This window comes from Pongo pygmaeus, chromosome 19, assembly GCF_028885625.2.
Source record: "Pongo pygmaeus isolate AG05252 chromosome 19, NHGRI_mPonPyg2-v2.0_pri, whole genome shotgun sequence".
In the NCBI taxonomy this organism is placed as follows: Eukaryota; Metazoa; Chordata; class Mammalia; order Primates; family Hominidae; genus Pongo; species Pongo pygmaeus.
The window spans coordinates 76,267,786-76,287,365 of record NC_072392.2 but is presented as its reverse complement, the minus strand read 5'-3'; the positions used below and the strand labels follow the sequence as shown (position 1 = coordinate 76,287,365).

At 48.0% G+C, this 19,580-nt stretch overlaps 1 protein-coding gene and 1 long non-coding RNA gene across 7 annotated transcripts in view; one reads left to right on the top strand and one right to left on the bottom strand.

Moving 5' to 3' along the window:
- The window catches only part of NBR1 (NBR1 autophagy cargo receptor), a 41,118-nt gene extending 37,696 nt beyond the window's left edge, over positions 1-3,422 (bottom strand). Inside the window, exons 1-2 of one of the 6 annotated variants that reach the window (XM_054457749.2) lie at positions 2,906-3,330; positions 2,531-2,758 (exon numbers count right to left, since the gene is read on the bottom strand). The gene's annotated coding sequence lies outside the window, so the exon portion shown is untranslated. Of the gene's footprint in view, positions 1-1,727; positions 2,435-2,530; positions 2,759-2,905 lie in introns of those variants that run through there. The other 5 variants (XM_054457756.2, XM_054457751.2, XM_054457753.2 and 2 more) reach the window with 5 other exon arrangements.
- Positions 3,423-5,558: 2,136 nt separating this feature from the next.
- Positions 5,559-17,140, top strand: LOC134738741 (uncharacterized). The gene is made up of 2 exons (XR_010124726.1): positions 5,559-6,849; positions 13,008-17,140. It is a non-coding gene; the product is annotated as an uncharacterized LOC134738741 (long non-coding RNA).
- Positions 17,141-19,580: the final 2,440 nt, after the last annotated feature.

The following is a 19,580-nucleotide window of genomic DNA, read 5'->3' as shown; positions in this document are numbered from 1 at the left end:
CGGAGGAGCACACAACCTGGGAAGATTTAGCTTCCGGACATACCTCAGGCCCATTACTAGACATAAAACTGTGAGCAGGTCAGTTCGCTTTTGAGCTTCGGTTCTTTAACCTATAAAATAGGTCTAATACGTCTGCTTTGCCTATCTCACAGTGTTACCATAAGGATCAAATTAAAAATGTGTAAGCAAGTTCTTTCAAAATGTCATTCAAATACAAAAAATATTATAATAAAGGCCAGGCACAGTGGCTCATGTCTGTAATCCCAGGATTTTGGGGAGCAGAGGCAGGCAGATCGTTTGAGTCCAGAGTTTGAGACCAGCCTAGCCAACATGGTGAAACCTCGTCTCTACTAAAAATACAAAAATTAGCTGCGTGCAGTGGCGCAGGCCTTTAATCCCAGCTACTCAGGAGGCTGAGGCAGGAGAATTGCTTGAACCTGGGAGGCAAGGTTGCAGTGAGCCAAGACCATGCCACTGCACTCCCGCCTGGGTGATAGAGCGAGACTCTCTCTCAAAAATAAAATAAAATAAAAAACTGGCCAGGTGTGGTGGCTGATGCTGGTAATCCTAGCACTTTGGGAGGCTGAGGCGGAAGGATCATCAGCCTAGGAGTTCAAGACCAGCCTGGGCAACAAAGCCAGACCCTGTCTCCTTAAAAAAATTAAGTTCAATTAAACATTTTAAAAAATAATAGGGCCGGACGCGGTGGCTCACGCCTGTAATCCCAGCACTTTGGGAGGTCGAGGTGGGTGGATCACGAGGTCAGGAGATCGAGACCATCCTGGCTAATACGGTGAAAGCCCGTCTCTACTAAAAATACAAAAAATTTAGCCTGGCGTGGTAGCAGGCGCCTGTAGTCCCAGCTACTCCGGAGCCTGAGGCAGGAGAATGGCGTGAACCCGGGAGGCGGAGCTTGCAGTGAGCCGAGATCGCGCCAATGCACTCCAGCCTGGGTGACAGAGCAAGACTCCGTCTCAAATAAATAAATAAATAATAACGATAATAATAATAAACCAGTCTTTAGAACCATAAACCTGTACTGTTTTCCACAATGTAATGCACTGTCCTGTAAAATACTACAATTAAGACTGTAATTTAAAGGCACTTTTTCGAAACCCTAAGACAATTATCCCCCAATTTTCTCCATTCTTTGTTTCTACCAAGAACCAAGTTCACCACCAAAATAATATTAGTCTCTTAACAACAATCCTGCTGACATCTAGTATTCACTCATATGAAATGTAATTATCGGGGTCCTTAAAATTTGAGAATCTTTGTCAATTCCCCAGGACCTTAGGCAAAAAATCAGGGAAATGAAGTGACTCAGTCCGCCAAAAGTGGATATTCTGCACTTTCCAACTTCAAGAAACACACTTCCCTACTTGTGAAGGAAATGAATCTTCCTCTCTCTTTCTCAAATTACACAATTGGAAATTAATTTAGGTACTCTGGAGCTCCTCCAGCTGGTGGGCCAACTAAGAGAAAACAGGAAGTGGGAGATTCTAGCTTATCTGGATCATATCCAGGTCTTCATAAGGAACTCTCTTTGGCTGACATGTAAAAAAATTCTTTCAGCAGGAGCATTAATCTTAAACGTGTGTGAACACCAAAGCTATGGTTAACCCTATCTGCCCCTTAGGTCTACAGCCAGTAGAGTCAGATAGCTGGGTCCTAGGCCTTCAGCTTTCATAACTGGCATTATTGTTAAGTCCATGCCACTGACTCACCTTTGCTTGGCACAAGTTAGCTTTTCCTCCACGTCGTTTTTTTTTTCAGCCTCAACAAAATCCCTTCAATGAAACAGACCTGGCAACCTGAGCTTTGATTACTGTCTCCACTAGAGGCCTTTACAAGCCAAGTTATCCAGGCTTTAAAATGTGTGACCTGAGGCCGGGAGCGGTGGCTCATGCCTGTAATCCCAGCACTTTGGGAGGCCGAGGCACGAGGATCGCTTGAGCTCAGGAGTTCAAGACCAGCCTGGGTTGGTCTTTGAGAAAGCGAGACTCTGTCGCAAAAAAGTGCGGCCTGAAAGCTGAGTGTTTGACAACAAGGAAAAACAGTGCCTTTCCAAAACCGAAGGTCCCTAACCAAGGAGATCTCTTTAAGGTCTCGAAAAAAGGAGGATGGGATGAGAAGGATGTGTAAGTAGTGTCATTTTTTTACTTGCAGAGTTCATCCTAGTCTTCCAGTTTTCGTTTCCTAGCACTTCATATTCCCAAGACAGTGTCACTACCCCGAGGGCTCTCTCTCATTTTCTTTGCGTAGGCCCTCATTCCACTGGGGAGTCGTGGCCTTCCATCAGTAGAAGCCGGATGTTCTGACCTACAGACTCTCCAACTCTCCGGCGCTTCTCGCCAACTCGATCCCTCTGAACATGAAGGGCTCTCTTATCCTGTCACTAAAAAGATTAGCTGTCCCGAAACCCGGAAAAAGTCGCCCCTCTTCTTTGCATGATTCCTCCCTTGAGCTTCCCCAAACCCTCTTAGTGTGACGTGACCCCACCCCTAGGTAACCGCAGCTGCTTCCTTACCAGCTTCCCGCCCCCGGGGGGCGCCTGCCGAAGGCCAATGCAAAGACCGTCCGCGGCCAGCTCTGCCGCTATCCCTGTGGGGTGAATCTAACATGGCGGATAAAGACAGTAACTAGTCCCCTGCTTCTCCGAGTTTTCGCCAAGATGATTGGCTCTCACCACTTGTCCCTCAAAACGACCACACCATTGATTGGTGGAGATTGGTCGACGAGGCGGGGCAGAAGCAACCTGAAGCCGAGCAACAATAACAAACATTGAGGCTGAGGGGCGGAACTACGAGTGCGCAGATGTGGGCCAGAGCGGATTTCCCCTTCCCCAGGCAAATTCGGCGCCCACTGCGTCCCCGCAGGCCAGTGACCTTAGAGGACTACTTGCCCGAGACTCGTGGGGCTGGATGGGAATTGTAGTCTTCCTAGGAGTTGTAGGTATCTTTTTTTGGCCTAGTCTCTGCTCTCAAGATAGGAAAACATAAGAACACTCCAATCCATAACTGTTGACATGTGTAAGCCGGCGGAGGTCTCCAATCTATCCACCGGATTTCCGTGAGAATTGTGCCCACTTGGGTATTGGATGTTCCACTCCATAAGACTACAGTTTCCAAGAAACAGTGTGGCCAAGGCCTTTGGTTCCGCAATGCATGTTGGAAATAGTAGTTCTTTCCCTCCACCTCTCAACAATCCTTTTATTTACCTAAACTGGAGACCTCCATTAGGGCGGAAAGAGTGGGGGAAGGGGACCTCTTCTTAAGACTGCTTTGGACACTATCTTACGCTGCTATTCAGGCCTCGGGTGGCGATTCTGACCTTGGTACAGCAATTACTGCGACGTAATAAGCGCAACTGGAAGCGTAGAGGCGAGAGGGCGGGCGCTTTACGGCAAACTCAGGTAGAATTCTTCCTTTTCCGTCTCTTTCTTTTTATGTCACCAGGGGAGGACTGGATGGCCAATCCAGAGCCCCGAGAGACCCTAGGCTCTTTCTGTCCCGCCCTTCCTCTGTGTCTTGATTTCCTATTCTGAGAGGCTATTGCTTAGCGGTTTCCGTGGCAACAGTAAAGCGTGGGAATTACAGATAAATTAAAACTGTGGAACACCTTTCCTCAGCTGCCGCCAAGGTGCCCGGTCCTTCCGAGGAAGCTAAGGCCGCGTTGGGGTGAGACCCTCACTTCATCCGGCGAGTAGCACCGCGTCCGGCAGCCCCAGCCCCAGCCCCACACTCGCCCGCGCCATGGCCTCCGTCTCCCAGCTTGCCTGCATCTACTCTGCCCTCATTCTGCAGGACTATGAGGTGACCTTCACGGGGGATAAGATCAATGCCCTTATTAAAGCAGCCAGTGTAAATATTGAACCTTTTTGGCCTGGCTTGTTTGCAAAGGTCCCGGCCAACGTCAACACTGGGAGTCACATCTGCAATGTAGGGGGGAAAAAAAAACAAAACCGTGACTGCGCGGCGTGAGCTCTCTGAGACTTTCTGGACGGGGGACAGGCTGTGGGGTTTCTCAGATAACTGGGCCCCTGGGCTCAGGAGGCCTGCACCCTCTGCTCTGGGTAAAGGTAGAAGAGCCCCGGCAAAGGGACAGGGGCCCAAGGGATGCTCCGGGGGACGGGTGAGGGAAAGTGAATTTCCGAAGCAGGCAGATGGGTATTCTTTATGCGAGGGGCGGGGGGCGGAACCTGAAAGGCATAAGGCGTTGTGAACCCCCCGGGGAAGGGGCAGTTTGTAGGTCGCGAGGGAAGCACTAAGGATCAGGTAGGGGGCACGGTGTGTCCGAGGAGGAATCCTCCTGATAGGAACTGGAATGTGCCTTGAGGGGGACACCATGTGTATAAGAACATCGGCTGGTCGCCGGGGATGGTGGCTTACGCCAGTAATCCCAGCACTTTGGGAGGCCAAGGCAGACGGATCACGAGGTCAGGAGTTCCAGACCAGCCTGACCATCATGGTGAAACCCCATCTCTACTAAAAATACAAGAATTAGCCGGGCGTGGTGGCGCGCGCCAGCTACTCAGGAGCTGAGGCAGGAGAGTCGCTTGAACCCAGGAGGCGGAGGTTGCAGTGAGCCGAGATCGCGCCATTGCACTCCAGCCTGGGTGACAGAACGACACTCCGTCTCAAAAACAAAGAAACAAACACTGGCTGGTATATATGAGAGGATGGGCCCTTGCGGAAGAAGAAGTGCCAGGAATATGTCTGGGAAGGGGAGGAGACAGGATTTTGTGGGAGGGAGAACTAAAGAACTGGATCCATTTGCGCTATTGAGAAAGCGCAAGCGGGAAGTAGAGGAGCGTCAGTAGTAACAGATGCTGCCAGCAGGGATGTGCTTGAGGAGGATCCTGAGATGAGAGCAGGTCACTGGGAAAGGTTAGGGGTGAGGAGGCGTTGATTGGTGTTGGTTTGGTCGTTGTTGATTTTGGTTTTAGGCAAGAAAAAGAAAACAGCCAGAAACACTGGAGAAAGCTAAGGCTACCACCACCTACCCGGTCAGTCACTCCTCTGTAGCTGTCTCTTTCTTGGAGAAAGGAAAAGACCCAAAGGGTTGGAAGCAATATGTGAAAAAATGCAGAATTTGTTGTCTAATTACAAAAAGCAACTTCTAGAACCTTTAAAAATAAAGCATTTTGTATTATTCTAAAAGCTTCCAAATCTTAAATTTACCTTATTTTATTTTATTTTATTTATTTTTGAGACGGAGTTTCGCTCTTGTTGCCCAGGCTGGAGAGTAATGGCGTGATTTGGGCTCACCGCAACCTCTGACTCGTGGGTTCAAGCAATTCTCCTGCCTCAGCTCCCGAGTAGCTGGAATTTCTTACATGCATGCACCACCATGCCTGGCTCTTTTTTTTTGTATTTTTTCTCCGTATTGGTCAGGCTGGTCTTGAACTCCCGACCTCAGGTCATCCACCGGCCTTGGCCTCCCAAAGTGCTGTAATTACAGGCGTGAGCCACCACGCCCAGCCCAATTTACCTTATTTTGAAATGATAAAATGAAGTTGTCATTTTTATAAACTTTTTTAAAAGATATATGTTTTTCTAATGTGTTAAAGTTCATTGGAACAGAAAGAGATAGATTTATCTGCTGTTCGCGTTGAAGAAGTACAAAATGTCCTTAATGCTATGCAGAAAATCTTAGAGTGTCCCATCTGGTAAGTCACCAGAAGAGGGTATTAATTTGGGATTCCTATATGATTATCTCCTATGCAAATGAACAGAATTGACCTTACATAGTAGGGAGGAAAAGACATGTCTAGTAAGATTAGGCTATTGTAATTGCTGATTTTCTTAACTGAAGAACTTTAAAAATATAGAAAATGACTCCTTGTTCTCCATCCGCTCTGCCTCTCCCACTTCTCTCCTCTTCAACACAAATCCTGTGGTCCCTGAAAGACAGGGACCCTGTCTTGATTGGTTCTGCACTGGGGCAGGAATCTAGTTTAGATTAACTGGCATTTTGGTTTTTCTTCTAGCTCTAAAACCAGCTCCATCACTTGAAATGGCAAAATAAATCATGAATTAGGCCGGGGGCTGTGGCTCACACCTGTAATCCCAGCACTTTGGGGGGCCAAGGCAGGCAGATCATGAGGTCAGGAGATCGAGACCATCCTGGCTAACATGGTGTAAGGGAGGAGACCACCCCTCATATTGTCTTATGCCCAATTTCTGCCTCCAAAGAAAGAAAAAGTAAAAACTAAAGGACAGAAATGACATCCACAAGCAGACACCCCGGGTGCCACACCCTGGGCCTGGTAGTTAAAAATCAACCCCTGACCTGATTGGTATGTTATCTATAGATTACAGACATTGTATAGAAAAGCACTGTGAAAATCCCTTTCCTGTTTTGTTCTGATCTAATTACTGGTGCATGCAGCCCCCAGTCACGTACCTCCGGCTTGCTCAATTGATCACGACCCTCTCACATGCACCCCCTTAGAGTTGTAAGCCCTTAAAAGGGACAGGAATTGCTCACTCAGGGAGCTCAGCTCTTGAGACCGGAGTCTTGCCGATGCCCCCGGCCTAATAAACCCCTTCCTTCTTTAACTCAGTGTCTGAGGAGTTTTTTCTGCAGCTCGATTTCTTGGTTCCCTGACCAGGAAGCGAGGTGAATGGCAGATGGTCAAGGCAGCTCCTTAAGTGGCTTAAGCCTGCCCTGCAGGGGACTCCAACCAGCCCAAGCAACACGGATCCTGAGGGCGCTCCCAGTTAGGCATTTGCCCCATTGGGACACCTCGCCAGAGCAGTGTGTGGCAGGCCCCCATGGAGGATCAATGCAGTGGCTGAACACCGGGAAGGAATGGGCACTTGGAGTCTGGACATCTAAAACTTGGTAAGACTAGTCTTTGAAACTTGCCCACTCCATTTGAGTGGAAGCATGGCCTGATCACCCATGGTGTGCCTTTATTGGCACTTTGGTTTTGGTTTGAATTGCTTGACAGGATTGGTCTTGGGAACTTGCCTACTCCATTTGAGTGGAAGTGTGGCCTGATCACCCACGGTGTGCCTGTACTGGCACTTTGGTTTTTGTTTTTGACTTGACTTGGATTGCTTAATACTTTGGTTTTGGTTTTGACCTGGCTTGGATTTCTGGATACTCTGATTTTGGTTTTGATTTTGGTTTGGTGCAAACTGCAAAACTGTGTGTGTGCCCTTTTTACCGGTTCTTTGTTTTGTGGTGTGTGTGTGGTGTGAGCGTGGTGTTTTTTCTTGAAGAAGCATAGGTCAGGCACAAATAAGCCCACCCCACTAGTAACTATGTTGACAAATTTCAAAAAAGAATCTAAGGGAGACTATGGAGTGCTATGACACCAGGAAAACCTAAAACTTTGTGTAAGATAGACTGGCCAGCATTAGAGGTAGGTTGGCCATTAGAAGGAAGCCTGGACAGGTCCCTTGTTTCAAAGGTATGGCACAAGGTAACCTATAAGCCAAGGAACCCAGACCAGTTCCCTTACATAGACACTTGATTAGAGCTGGTTTTAGACTCCCTGCCCCCAACACATAGTGGTTGAGAGAACAGCAGCATAAGTGGCTGGCAGAGGCAAGGAAAGACCAGCAGAGAGAGAGAAAGGAAAGAGACAGGAAAAGAGGAAAAGAGAGAGAGGAAGAGACAGAGAGGAAGAGACAGTCAAGGATAGAGAGAGAGAGACACAGAGAGACACAGAGAGAGAGAGGAAGAGACAGAGGCAAAAGGAAAGTCCAAGAGACAAAGTCAAAGAGAGAAAGAGAGAAAGAGATATACAAAGTTAAGGAAAAAAAAGCTATCTATACCAATTATAATTTAGACAAAACAAGTTCTTATTAATAGCAAAGGATAATTAAAATCCCAAACTTACAAGGTTTTCTTTTTTTTATTATTGTTATACTTTAAGTTTTAGGGTACATGTGCACAACGTGCATTTTTTTTTATTTTTTAAAGGTTTTCAACTAAAGTTTGCTAAAAGTTAACAGTGTAACATGTATTATAGTAACTTCTATTCTTGTGGCCTTAGATAGTCTAGTCCACAGACATAAAAAAGGTTCGCTTTGGAAAAGAATGGTTATCATCTTCGAAAAAAAAGGAAAAAAGGGGGGGCAGAATTTATATAAAAAGAGTATTATATGGTAAATTCTTGTCCTGAAACAAATTAACTGGTGATTTAAAGAAATAAATATTTGTAATAAGTCAGAAAGTTGAGGCATATTGAAGAATTGTCTGCGAAAGTCAAGAAAGATAAAAATGTTATAAAAAAATTTATGCAAAAAATGTTGTATAATTTAAAAGTAACTAGGCCTCCTGAATGTAAAACTATTGAAAAAAAAGTTTATATGCAAGGTGTATGAGAAAAGTAAAATATACCTTTGGTAAAAGAATTGTAAGGAGGCATAAGAATGTACATTTTCACCTACATTAAAAAGTTAAAAAAATTATTGTTTTGAAGATTTAAGCAAGTTTCAAAACGTTAATTGTAAAGAAAATTCTGTGTGTAAACATATTAGCTAAAGTTAAAGAAGTATCATCCAGTTTTTCTGTGAACTGGACATTAAAGTAAAAGCATAACAGGTTTTTCTTAAAGCACCAACCTGCTCTTTCTCAAAAATTATAAAAGGTTAAAAAGAATCTATAAAATCTTACCTATGGTCAAACATTAACAATTAGGTACATATGTCTACAAGGTTTTATTAAAATTAAGTTTAATATTAATAACACACTAATATAAAGATAAAATTTAGCTTATCTGGTATAAAAACCATACGAGAAGCACTGTTAAATGTAAAATGGTATTTGGCTTTCTTTGGTTTAAAAACTAATAAAAATAGGTGCTAAAGGAAATTTCTGAGTAAAAAGGCACTAAGAAATATAAAGTCCACTGCCAAGATCCCCACATTTAAAACAAAAGATCAATTTCTTAGAAATTATATGCTTGGTTTATCTTCCACTTTCCTTTCTCTCAAAAACTAAAAGTCTTTTAGCACATGTACCACCCCTAGAATTTCTAGTAAACCAGCACCAGCCTGAAGATCACATTCTCATCGAAAAGTGGAAAGAAGAAAAACTTGAGCCAGCCTGGAAGGACCCTACCTTGTGCTGCTAACCACCAAGACTGCTGTTCGTACAGCAAAAAAGGATGGACTCATCACACTGGAGTCAAGAAAGCGCCACCCCCTCCAGAGTCATGGGCCACAGTCCCAGAGGAAAACCCTACCAAACTAAAGCTACGAAAAATCTGACTCTTTTCATCTATTATATTACTCTTCTTTCTTTCCTCGTTCTATTGCTGACCATCTAGTTATTAACATAACCAAGTCAATTTCACCTCAAACTATTGCATTTAATGCTTGTCTTGTTATACCCTGTGGAGACTTGCCAAGTCAAAGACAGCTCTCTACTTCAGAAAAGTACTTCTGTCCCTCCTGACTCTCCTCAGACTGGACATTAGTAAACTAGGACCATTTAATCCAGGGAGATTTCGATAAAGACCCCAGTGCCAACCAGGAGTCTTGTCCCCTGATGTAGAGCTTTTATGCCATAGTTGGTCCAACATTCTGTGGACCACTAAAGAGCAAGGATGGACTGCCCCAACCAGTTTTTGTAATTTCCTAAAACCATACATTCATTTTACTAGAGGATCATAGAAGTTAAAGACTTAAAACAAACTTTAGCAATGAAGACAGGATACCAAGATGCAAATGCCTGGTTAAAATGGATCAAATATTCCCTTTGCACGTTAAACAAAAGCAATTGTTATGCTTGTGCACATGGAAGGCCAGAGGCCCAGATTGTCCCCTTTCCACTAAGGTGGTCCTCCAGTCGACCAGATGTGGGCTGCATGGTAGCTCTTTTCCAGGATTCTACAGCCTGTATTAATAAGTCATGCCAAGCTCTCTCTGCTATATCCCAAAGTCCGGCACCCTGTGGGTCAGCCCCCAAGGGCCATCCATCCTCCATCTTCTAACGCTAAGTTCATTTCATGTCTCTCACGACAGGGAGGAAACTTAGCGTTCCTTGGAGACCTGAAAGGATGCAGTTAGCTTAAGAATTTTCAAGAGCTTATCAATCAGTCAGCCCTTGTTCATCCCCGAGCGGATGTGTGGTGGTATTGTGATGGACCTTTACTGGGCACTCTGCCGAATAACTGGAGTGGCACTTGTACTTTAGTCCAATTGGCTATCCCTTTCACCCTGGCATTTCATCAACCAGAAGGAAGAAAAGAAAGACATTGTAAAGCGAGAGAAGCCCCTATGGGTCTTTCAACTGTCACGTCTATTTAGACTCAATTGGAGTCCCACGAAGAATACCAGATCAATTTAAAGCTTGGAATCAAATAGCTGCAGGATTTAAGTCAATATTTTAGTGGGTGACAGTTAATAAAAATGTAGATTAGATAAACTACATCTATTACAACCAATAACAACGAGGTTTTCATGAGTTAAAAGAAAAACTCATGTCGGTCCCAGCCCTGAGGCTACCTGACCTGACAAAACTCTTTACACTCTATGTGTCAGAAAGAGAAAAAATGGCAGTTGGAGTTTTAACCCAGACTGTGAGGCCCTGGCCAAGGCCAGTGGCCTATCTCTCAAAACAACTAGACAGGATTTCCAAAGGCTGGCCCCCAGGTCTAAGGGCCCTAGCAGCAACAGCCCTGTTAGCACAAGAAGCAGATAAACTAACCCTTAGGCAAAACCTGAATATAAAGGCCCCCCATGCTGTGGTAACTTTAATGACTACCAAAGGACCTCATTGGTTACAAATGCTAGATTAACCAAGTACCAAAGCTTGCTATGTGAAAATCCCCACATAACCATTGAAGTTTGCAACACCCTAAACCCCACCACTTTGCTCCTGGTATCAGAGAGCCTAGTTGAACATAACTGTGTAGAGGTGTTGGACTCAGTTTATTCTAGCAGGCCCAACCTCTGAGACTATCCTTAAACATCAGTAGACTGTGAGTGGTACGTGGACGGGAGTAGCTTCGCCAACCCCTGCAAAGTGACTCTGAAGAAGACGACAAGCCCTGCTCCATTCACACCCAGAAGCTGACTGGTCCACGCACGGCCGAAGCATGAGAAGACTCATTGCGGAACTCATTTTCCTTAAAATTTGAACTTTTACAGTAAGGACTTCAAATGACCTTCCTCAGAGTGAGGACTGTTCCCAGTGTATACATCAAGTCACTGAGGTAGGACAAAAGGTTGCTACAGTCCTATTATTTTATGGTTATTATAAGTGTACTGGAACCTAAAAATAACTTGTTTGTATAATGTTATTCTGTACAAGGTATGTAGCCCAGGAAGTGACCAACCTGATGTGTGTTATGACCCATCTGAACCTCCCATGACCACGGTTTTTAAAATAAGATTAAGGACTGAGGACTGGTGGGGGCTCATAAATGATACAAGTAAAGTGTTAGCCAAAACAGAAGAAAAAGGGGTGCCCAAACAAGTCACCTTAAAATTTGATGCCTGTGCTGTCATTAATAATAATAAGTTAGGAATAAAGTGTGGTTCTCTTAATTAGAAAAGAGGCTATATGGCAGAAAATAAGTACATCTGTCATAAATTAGGACTGTGTGGAAATAAATGTAAATACTGGTCTTGTGTCATTTAGGCCACTTGGATTAAAAAAAAATGAAAAGGATCCAGTCCACCTTCAGAAAGGAAAAAAATGGCCCTTCCTGTACTAAGGGACAATGTAGCCCCTTAGAGCTAGTAATAACCAATCCCCTTGATCCTTGCTGGAAAAAAGAGGAGCATGTGACCTTAGGAATCAGTGGGGCTGGACTGAATCCTCAAGTAAATATCTTGGTTCGAGAAGAAGTTTACAAATGCTCTCTTGAGTCAGTGTTTCAAACTTTCTATGATGAACTAAATGTGCCAGTAACAGAATTTCCAGGAAAAACAAGAAATTTGTTTTTGCAATTAGCCGAGCATGTAGCCCAGTCTCTCACTGTCACTTCATGTTAGGTATGTGGAGGAACTGTAATAGCAGATCAATGGCCATGGGAAGCCCGAGAATTAGTACCTACAGACCCAGTTCCTGATGAATTCCCAGCTCAAAAAAATCACCCTGATAATTTCTGGGTCCTAAAAGCCTCAATCATTAGACAATACTATATAGCAAGAGTGGAAAAGGACTTCACCCTTCCTGTAGGAAGACTACATGGTGGTGTTCAAACCATACAGAGAAAAATCCATTCAGTAAATTTCCAAAGTTGCAGACCATTTAGGCCCACCCAGAATCCCACCGGGACTGGACGGCCCCTACTGGGCTATACGGGATATGTGGACATAGAGCCTACGCTAAGCTGCCTGACAAGTAGTTGTGTTATTGGCACTATTAAACTATCTTTCTTCTTACTGTCCATAAAAACAGGAGAACTCCTGGGCTTCCCTGTCTATGCTTCCCGTGAAAAGAGAAGCATAGCTATAAGAAATTGAAAAAATGATAAATGGCCCCCTGAGAGAATCATACAGTATTATGGGCCTGCTACTTAGGCACAAGATGGCTCATGGGGATACCGGATCCCCATTTATATGATCAACCGAATCATATGGTTACAAGCTGTCTTAAAAATAATCACTAATAAAACTGGCAGAGCCTTGACTATTCTGGCCCAGCAAGAAACTCAGATGAGAAATGCTATCTATCAAAATAGATTAGCTCTCGACTACTTGCTAGCAGCTGAAGGAGAGGTCTGTAGGAAATTTAACCTTACTAATTGCTGCCTACACAGAGATAATCAAGGGCAAGTAGTTGAAGACATAGTTAGAGATATGACGAAACTGGCACATGTGCCCATGCAAGTGTGGCATGGATTTGATCCTGGGGCCATGTTTAGAAAATGGTTCCCAGCGCTAGGAGGATTTAAAACTCTTATAATGCTCTCCCTCTCCCTCTCCCTGTCCCTCTCCCTCTCCCTCTCCCTCTCCCTCTCCCTCTCCCTCTCCCTCTCCCTCTCCCTCTCCCTCTCCCTCTCCCCTTTTTTCGGTCTCCCTCTGTTATCGAAGCTGGACTGTACTGCCGTGATCTCGGCTCGCTGCAACCTCCCTGCCTCGGGCTCCTGTGATTCTCCTGCCTCGGCCTGCCGAGTGCCTGGGATTGCAGGCGCGCGCCGCCACGCCTGAATGGTTTTTGTATTTTTGGTGGAGACGGGGTTTCGCCGTGTTGACCGGGCTGGTCTCCAGCTCCTGGCCTCTAGTGATCTGCCCGCCTCAGCCTCCCGAGGTGCTGGGATTGCAGACGGAGTCTCGCTAACTCAACGCTCAGTGGTGCTCAGGCTGGAGTGCAGTGGTGTGATCTCGGCTCACTGCAACCTCCACCTACCAGACTCTTAAAGTGCTAAGATTACAGCCTCTGCCCCGCCGCCACCCCGTCTAGGAAGTGAGGAGCGTCTCTGCCTGGCCGCCCATCGTCTGGGATATGAGGAGCCCCTCTGCCCGGCCGCCCTATCTGGGAAGTGAGGAGCGCCTCTGCCCGGCCGCCCATCGTCTGGGAGGTGAGGAGCGCCTCTGCCCGGCTGCCACCCCGTCTGGGAGGAAGTGAGGAGCGCCTCTGCCCGGCTGCCCCGTCTGGGAGATGAGGAGCACCTCTGCCCGGCTGCCACCCCGTCTGGGAGGAAGTGAGGAGCGCCTCTGCCCGGCTGCCCCGTCTGGGAGATGAGGAGCACCTCTGCCCGGCCGCCCCGTCTGGGAGGTGAGGAGCGCCTCTGCCCGGCCGCCACCCCGTCTGGGAGGAAGTGAGGAGCGCCTCTGCCCGGCCGCCCCGTCTGGGAAGTGAGGAGCGCCTCTGCCTGGCCTCCACCCCGTCTGGGAGGAAGTGAGGAGCGCCTCTGCCCGGTTGCCCCGTCTGGGAAGTGAGGAGCGCCTCTGCCTGGCCGCCACCCCGTCTGGGAAGTGAGGAGCGCCTCTGCCCGGCTGCCACCCCATGTGGGAAGTGAGGAGCGCCTCTGCCCAGCCACCCCTTCTGGGAGGTGAGGAGCGCCTCTGCCCGGCCGCCCCGCCTGGGAGGTGAGGAGCGCCTCTGCCCGGCCGCCCCGCCTGGGAGGTGAGGAGCGCCTCTGCCTGGCCACCACCCCGTCTGGGAGGAAGTGAGGAGCACCTCTGCCCAGCTGCCCCATCTGGGAAGTGAGGAGCGCCTCTGCCCGGCTGCCACCCCCTATGGGAAGTGATGAGCGCCTCTGCCCGGCCGCCCACTCTGGGAAGTGAGGAGCGCCTCTGCCCGGCCGCCCACTCTGGGAGGTGAGGAGTGCCTCTGCCCGGCCGCCCCGTCAGGGAGGTGAGGAGCGCCTCTGCCTGGCCGCCACCCCATCTGGGAGGAAGTGAGGAGCATCTCTGCCCAGCTGCCCCATCTGGGAAGTGAGGAGCGCCTCTGCCCGGCTGCCACCCCCTATGGGAAGTGAGGAGCGCCTCTGCCCGGCCGCCCACTCTGGGAGGTGAGGAGTGCCTCTGCCCGGCCGCCCCGTCTGGGAGGTGAGGAGCGCCTCTGCCTGGCCGCCACCCCGTCTGGGAGGAAGTGAGGAGCGCCTCTGCCCGGCCGCCCACTCTGGGAAGTGAGGAGCGCCTCTGCCCGGCCGCCCACTCTGGGAAGTGAGGAGCGCCTCTGCCCGGCCGCCCACTCTGGGAGGTGAGGAGCACCTCTGCCTGGCCACTCCGTCTGGGAAGGGAGGAGCGCCTCTGCCTGGCCGCCCCGTCTGGGAGGTGAGGAGCACCTCTGCCCGGCCGCCACCCCGTCTGGGAGGAAGTGAGGAGCACCTCTGCCCGGCCGCCCCGTCTGGGAAGTGAGGAGCGCCTCTGCCTGGCCGCCACCCCGTCTGGGAGGAAGTGAGGAGCGCCTCTGCCCGGCTGCCCCATCTGGGAAGTGAGGAGCGCCTCTGCCCGGCCGCCACCCCATATGGGAAGTGAGGAGCGCCTCTGCCTGACCACTCCGTCTGGGAGGTGAGGAGCGCCTCTGCCCGGCCGCCCCGTCTGGGATGTGAGGAGTGCCTCTGCCCGGCCGTCACCCCGTCTGGGAGGAAGTGTGGAGCACCTCTGCCCGGCTGCCCCGTCTGGGAGATGAGGAGCACCTCTGCCCGGCCGCCCCGTCTGGGAGATGAGGAGCACCTCTGCCCGGCCGCCCCGTCTGGGAGATGAGGAACACCTCTGCCCGGCTGCCCCGTCTGGGAGGTGAGGAGTGCCTCTGCCCGGCTGCCACCCCGTCTGGGAGGAAGTGAGGAGCACCTCTGCCCGGCCGCCCCCTCTGGGAAGTGAGGAGCGCCTCTGCCTGGCCGCCACCCCGTCTGGGAGGAAGTGGGGAGCGCCTCTGCCTGGCTGCCCCATCTGGGAAGGGAGGAGCGCCTCTGCCCAGCCGCCACACCGTCTGGGAAGTGAGGAGCGCCTCTGCCCGGCCGCCCCCTCTGGGAGGTGAGGAGCGCCTCTGCCCGGCCGCCCCCTCTGGGAGGTGAGGAGCGCCTCTGCCCGGCCGCCCCGTCTGGGAGGTGAGGAGCACCTCTGCCCGGTTGCCACCCGGTCTGGGAGGAAGTGAGGAGCGCCTCTGCCCGGGCGGCCCCGTCTGGGAAGTGAGGAGCACCTCTGCCCGGGCAGCCCCTTCTGGGAAGCGAGGAGCGCCTCTGCCCGGGCGGCCCCTTCTGGGAAGCGAGGAGCGCCTCTGCCCGGGCGGCCCCGTCGGGGAAGTGAGGAGCGCCTCTGCCCGGCCGCCCCGTCTGGGATGTGAGGAGCGCCTCTACCCGGCTGCCCATCGTCTGGGATGTGAGGAGAGCCTCTGCCCGGCCGCCCCGTCTGGGAGGAGAGGAGCGCCTCTGCCCGGGCGGCCCCGTCTGGGAAGCGAGGAGCGCCTCTGCCCGGCCGCCCTGTCTGGGGCGTGAGGAGCGCCTCTGCCTGGCTGCCCTGTCTGGGAGGTGTACCCAACAGCTCCAAAGAGACAGCGACCATCGGGAGCGGGCCATGAGGACGATGGCGGTTTTGTTGAAGAGAAGGGGAGGAAGTGTGGGGAAAGGAAGGAGAGATCAGATTGTTGCTGTGTCTGTGTAGAATGGGGTGGGCATAGGAGACTCCAGTTTGTTCTGACTAGGAGAAATTCTTCTGCCTTGGGGTGCTGTTGATCTATGGCCTTTCCCCCAGCCCCATGCTCTCTGAAACATATGCTGTGTCAACTTAGGGTTAAATGGATTAAGGGCGGTGCAAGATGTGCTTTGTTAAACAGATGCTTGAAGGCAGCATGCCCTTTAAGAGTCATCACCACTCCCTAATCTCAAGTACCCAGGGGCACAAACACTGCAGAAGGCCGCAGGGACCTCTGCCTAGGAAAACCAGAGACCTTTGTTCATGTGTTTATCTCCTGACCTTCTCTCCACTATTATCCTATGACCCTCCCATATCCCCCTCTCCGAGAAACACCCAAGAACGATCAATAAATACTTCATAAATTTAAAAAAAAAAAAAAAAAAAAAAGAGTATTATCTATTTAAAAAATAAAAAAAATAAAAAAAAAATAAAACTCTTATAATTAAGAGTTATAATAGTAATAGGAACCTACTTGCTGCTCCCTCGTTTGCTACCCGTACTTCTTCAAATGATAAAAAGCTTCATCGCTACCTTAGTATACCAAAATGCTTCAGCACAAGTGTACTATATAAATCACTATTGATCTGTCTTGCAAGAAGACATGGGTAGTAAAAATGAAAGTGAGAACTCCCACTATTGAGTGAGAGTCTCAAAGTGGGGGAATAAGGGAGGAGACCACCCCTCATATTGTCTTATGCCCAATTTCTGCCTCCAAAGAAAGAAAAAGTAAAAACTAAAAGGCAGAAATGAAATCCACAAGCAGACAGCCCGGATGCCACACCCTGGGCCTGGTAGTTAAAAATCAATCCCGGACCTAATCGGTTATGTTATCTATAGATTACAGACATTGTATAGAAAAGCATTGTGAAAATCCCTTTCCTGTTTTGTTCCAATCTAATTACCAGTGCGTGCAGCCCCCAGTCACGTACCTCCTGCTTGCTCAATCGATCACGACCCTCTCACGCACACCCCCTTAGAGTTGTGAGCCCTTAAAAGGGACAGGAATTGCTCACTTGGGGCTCGGCTCTTGAGACAGGAGTCTTGCTGATGCCCCCGGCCTAATAAACCCCTTCCTTCTTTAACTCGGTGTCTGAGGAGTTTTGTCTGCAGCTCATCCTGCTACAGGTGAAACCCCATCTCTACTAAAAAAATACAAAAAAATTAGCCAGGTGTGGTGGCGGGCACCTGTAGACCCAGCTGCTTGGGAGGCTGAGGCAGGAGAATGGTGTGAGCCTGGGAGGCGAGCTTGCAGTGAGCCGAGATCATGCCACTGCACTCCAGCCTGGGCAACAGAGTAAGACTCCATCTCAAAAAAAAAAAAAAAAAAAAAATTATGGATGGTTGGTGTCACGGAGGGGATAGGTCTTTGGAAGAATCTTTCTCTGAAACTGGCTCTGTACATTTAAATAAGAATACTGCAAGTCATCAAAGCCTTTAGCAAGTCTGACTCTTTGTTTTTCTTCATCTATAAAAGGAAAAGGGGACTGTACTATTCACATTTTGTTTTTGAATCGAGGTATAATTTACATACAGTGAAATGCAGAGGCTTTTTTATACAGGATCTCTGTCGAGAGGCTGGAGTGCAGTGGTGCTATCACAGCTCACTGCAGCCTCAACCTCGCCAGGCTCAAGCGATCCTCCCACCTCAGCCTCCAGAGTAGCAGGGACGATAGGTGTGCATCACCATGCCCAGCTAATTTATGTGTGTGTGTGTGTGTGTGTGTGTGTGTTTTGTAGAGATAGGGTTTTGCCACATTGGCCACACTGGTCTCAAACTCCTGACCTCAAGTGATCTACCCCCCTTGGCCTCTCAAAGTGCTGGGATTACAGGTGTGAGCCTCTGCACCCAGCCATTGTCTGAAAATCTTGATTGAAATACCACCTTTTCATTTCCAGACACTGCTATTTAAAATTACAACACCCCCAGCACACACTTTATCCTCCATTCCTGTTGCTTCTCCATAACACTTATTACTAGCTGACCTTCTATGTAATGTATCCATCCTTTATCTCTAGTCCCACAGAATGTAAACTCCAGGGCAGCAGAGATTTTTGTTTTGTTTACATACATCTGTATATTCAGTAGTTAAAACAGTACTTGGGACCTAGTTGCCACTCAATAAACATTTGTTGAATAAATTAAATAATAAACTAAACTACATTAGTTCTTTGATTAATTTTTTAAAATATGGTGGTTAGTAGTAACATTCAAAAAATAAGTTGAAAATTTATTCCTATTGCCTCTTACCCACAATAAAAAAGGGTAAATTCAAGGAAATTTTCTTTTGTGCTTTATGAAAGTTGTTTTTCATATTTGGAGTCATGTCAATCAGATTAAGGAAAATGCAAGTTTTGTTTTCAGAGAGATACAAGATTTATAAATAACCATCCTCTCCCTTGCCCTTCAACATTTTAGCTAAACAAAAACAAGAGGAAAACAAGATTTACAGTTTACCAATTTATTGAAAATCAGAGCCAGAGAAGCAGGAAATGACATTGTAGGAAAAAACTGCTTTTGAAAAAGCACAAAACTTACTCATGACAATCAGAGTGATCAAAAAAATCCTCAATAGTGTGGCATTTGGATCCATTTATCATTACATTTCCATGGGACAGAGTCATAAAAATAGGATGTTCTTTCTCATTCTGGCAAATTAAACCATCAATTAAAAACTCAGATACATAAAAATTAAAGATGTAAGAATTAAAGTTAATGCTAAATTTTTATTTTCAGTCAACTATTGTATGTTTTCTGGGTTTTCATTGCTTTTTTCCTATTTTCTGTTAGATTAATTTTTTTTTTTTTTGGAGATGGAGTTTCGCTCTTGTTGCTCAGGCTGGAGTGCAATGACACGATCTCGGCTCACCACAACCTCCACCTCTTGGGTTCAAGTGATTCTCCTGCCTCAGCCTCCGGAGTAGCTGGGATTACAGGCATGCGCCACCAAGCCAGCTAATTTTGTATTTCTTAGTAAAGATGGGGTGTCTCCATGTTGATCAGGCTGGTCTCGAACTCCCAGCCTCAGGTGATCCTCCTGCCTCGGCCTTCCAAGGTGCTGGGATTACAGGCATGAGCCACTGCGCCCAGATTTTTTAAATTTTTTATTTTATTTTTATTTTTGAGATGGAGTCTTGCTCTGTTGCCCAGGCTGGAGTACAGTGGTGCCATCTTGGTTCACTGCAACCTCTACCTCCCAGGTTCAAGTGCTTCTCCTGCCTCAGCCTCTTGAGTAGCTGGGATTACAGGTGTGTGCCACCATGCCCAGCTAATTTTGTATTCTTAGTAGAGATGGGGTTTCACCATGTTGGCAGGATGGTCTCGATCTCCTGACCTCGTGATCCACCCACCTCGGCCTCCCAAAGTGCTGGGATTACAGGCGTGAGCCACTGCTCCTGGCCTTAAGATTAATTTTTAATGGTTTTTTAGACTCATATATATGGAAACTTCTAGGATGGGGATCATATTTCACTTCCTTTTAATACAGTACCCAGTATAGCACAATTTGCAGTTGTGTCTTAATA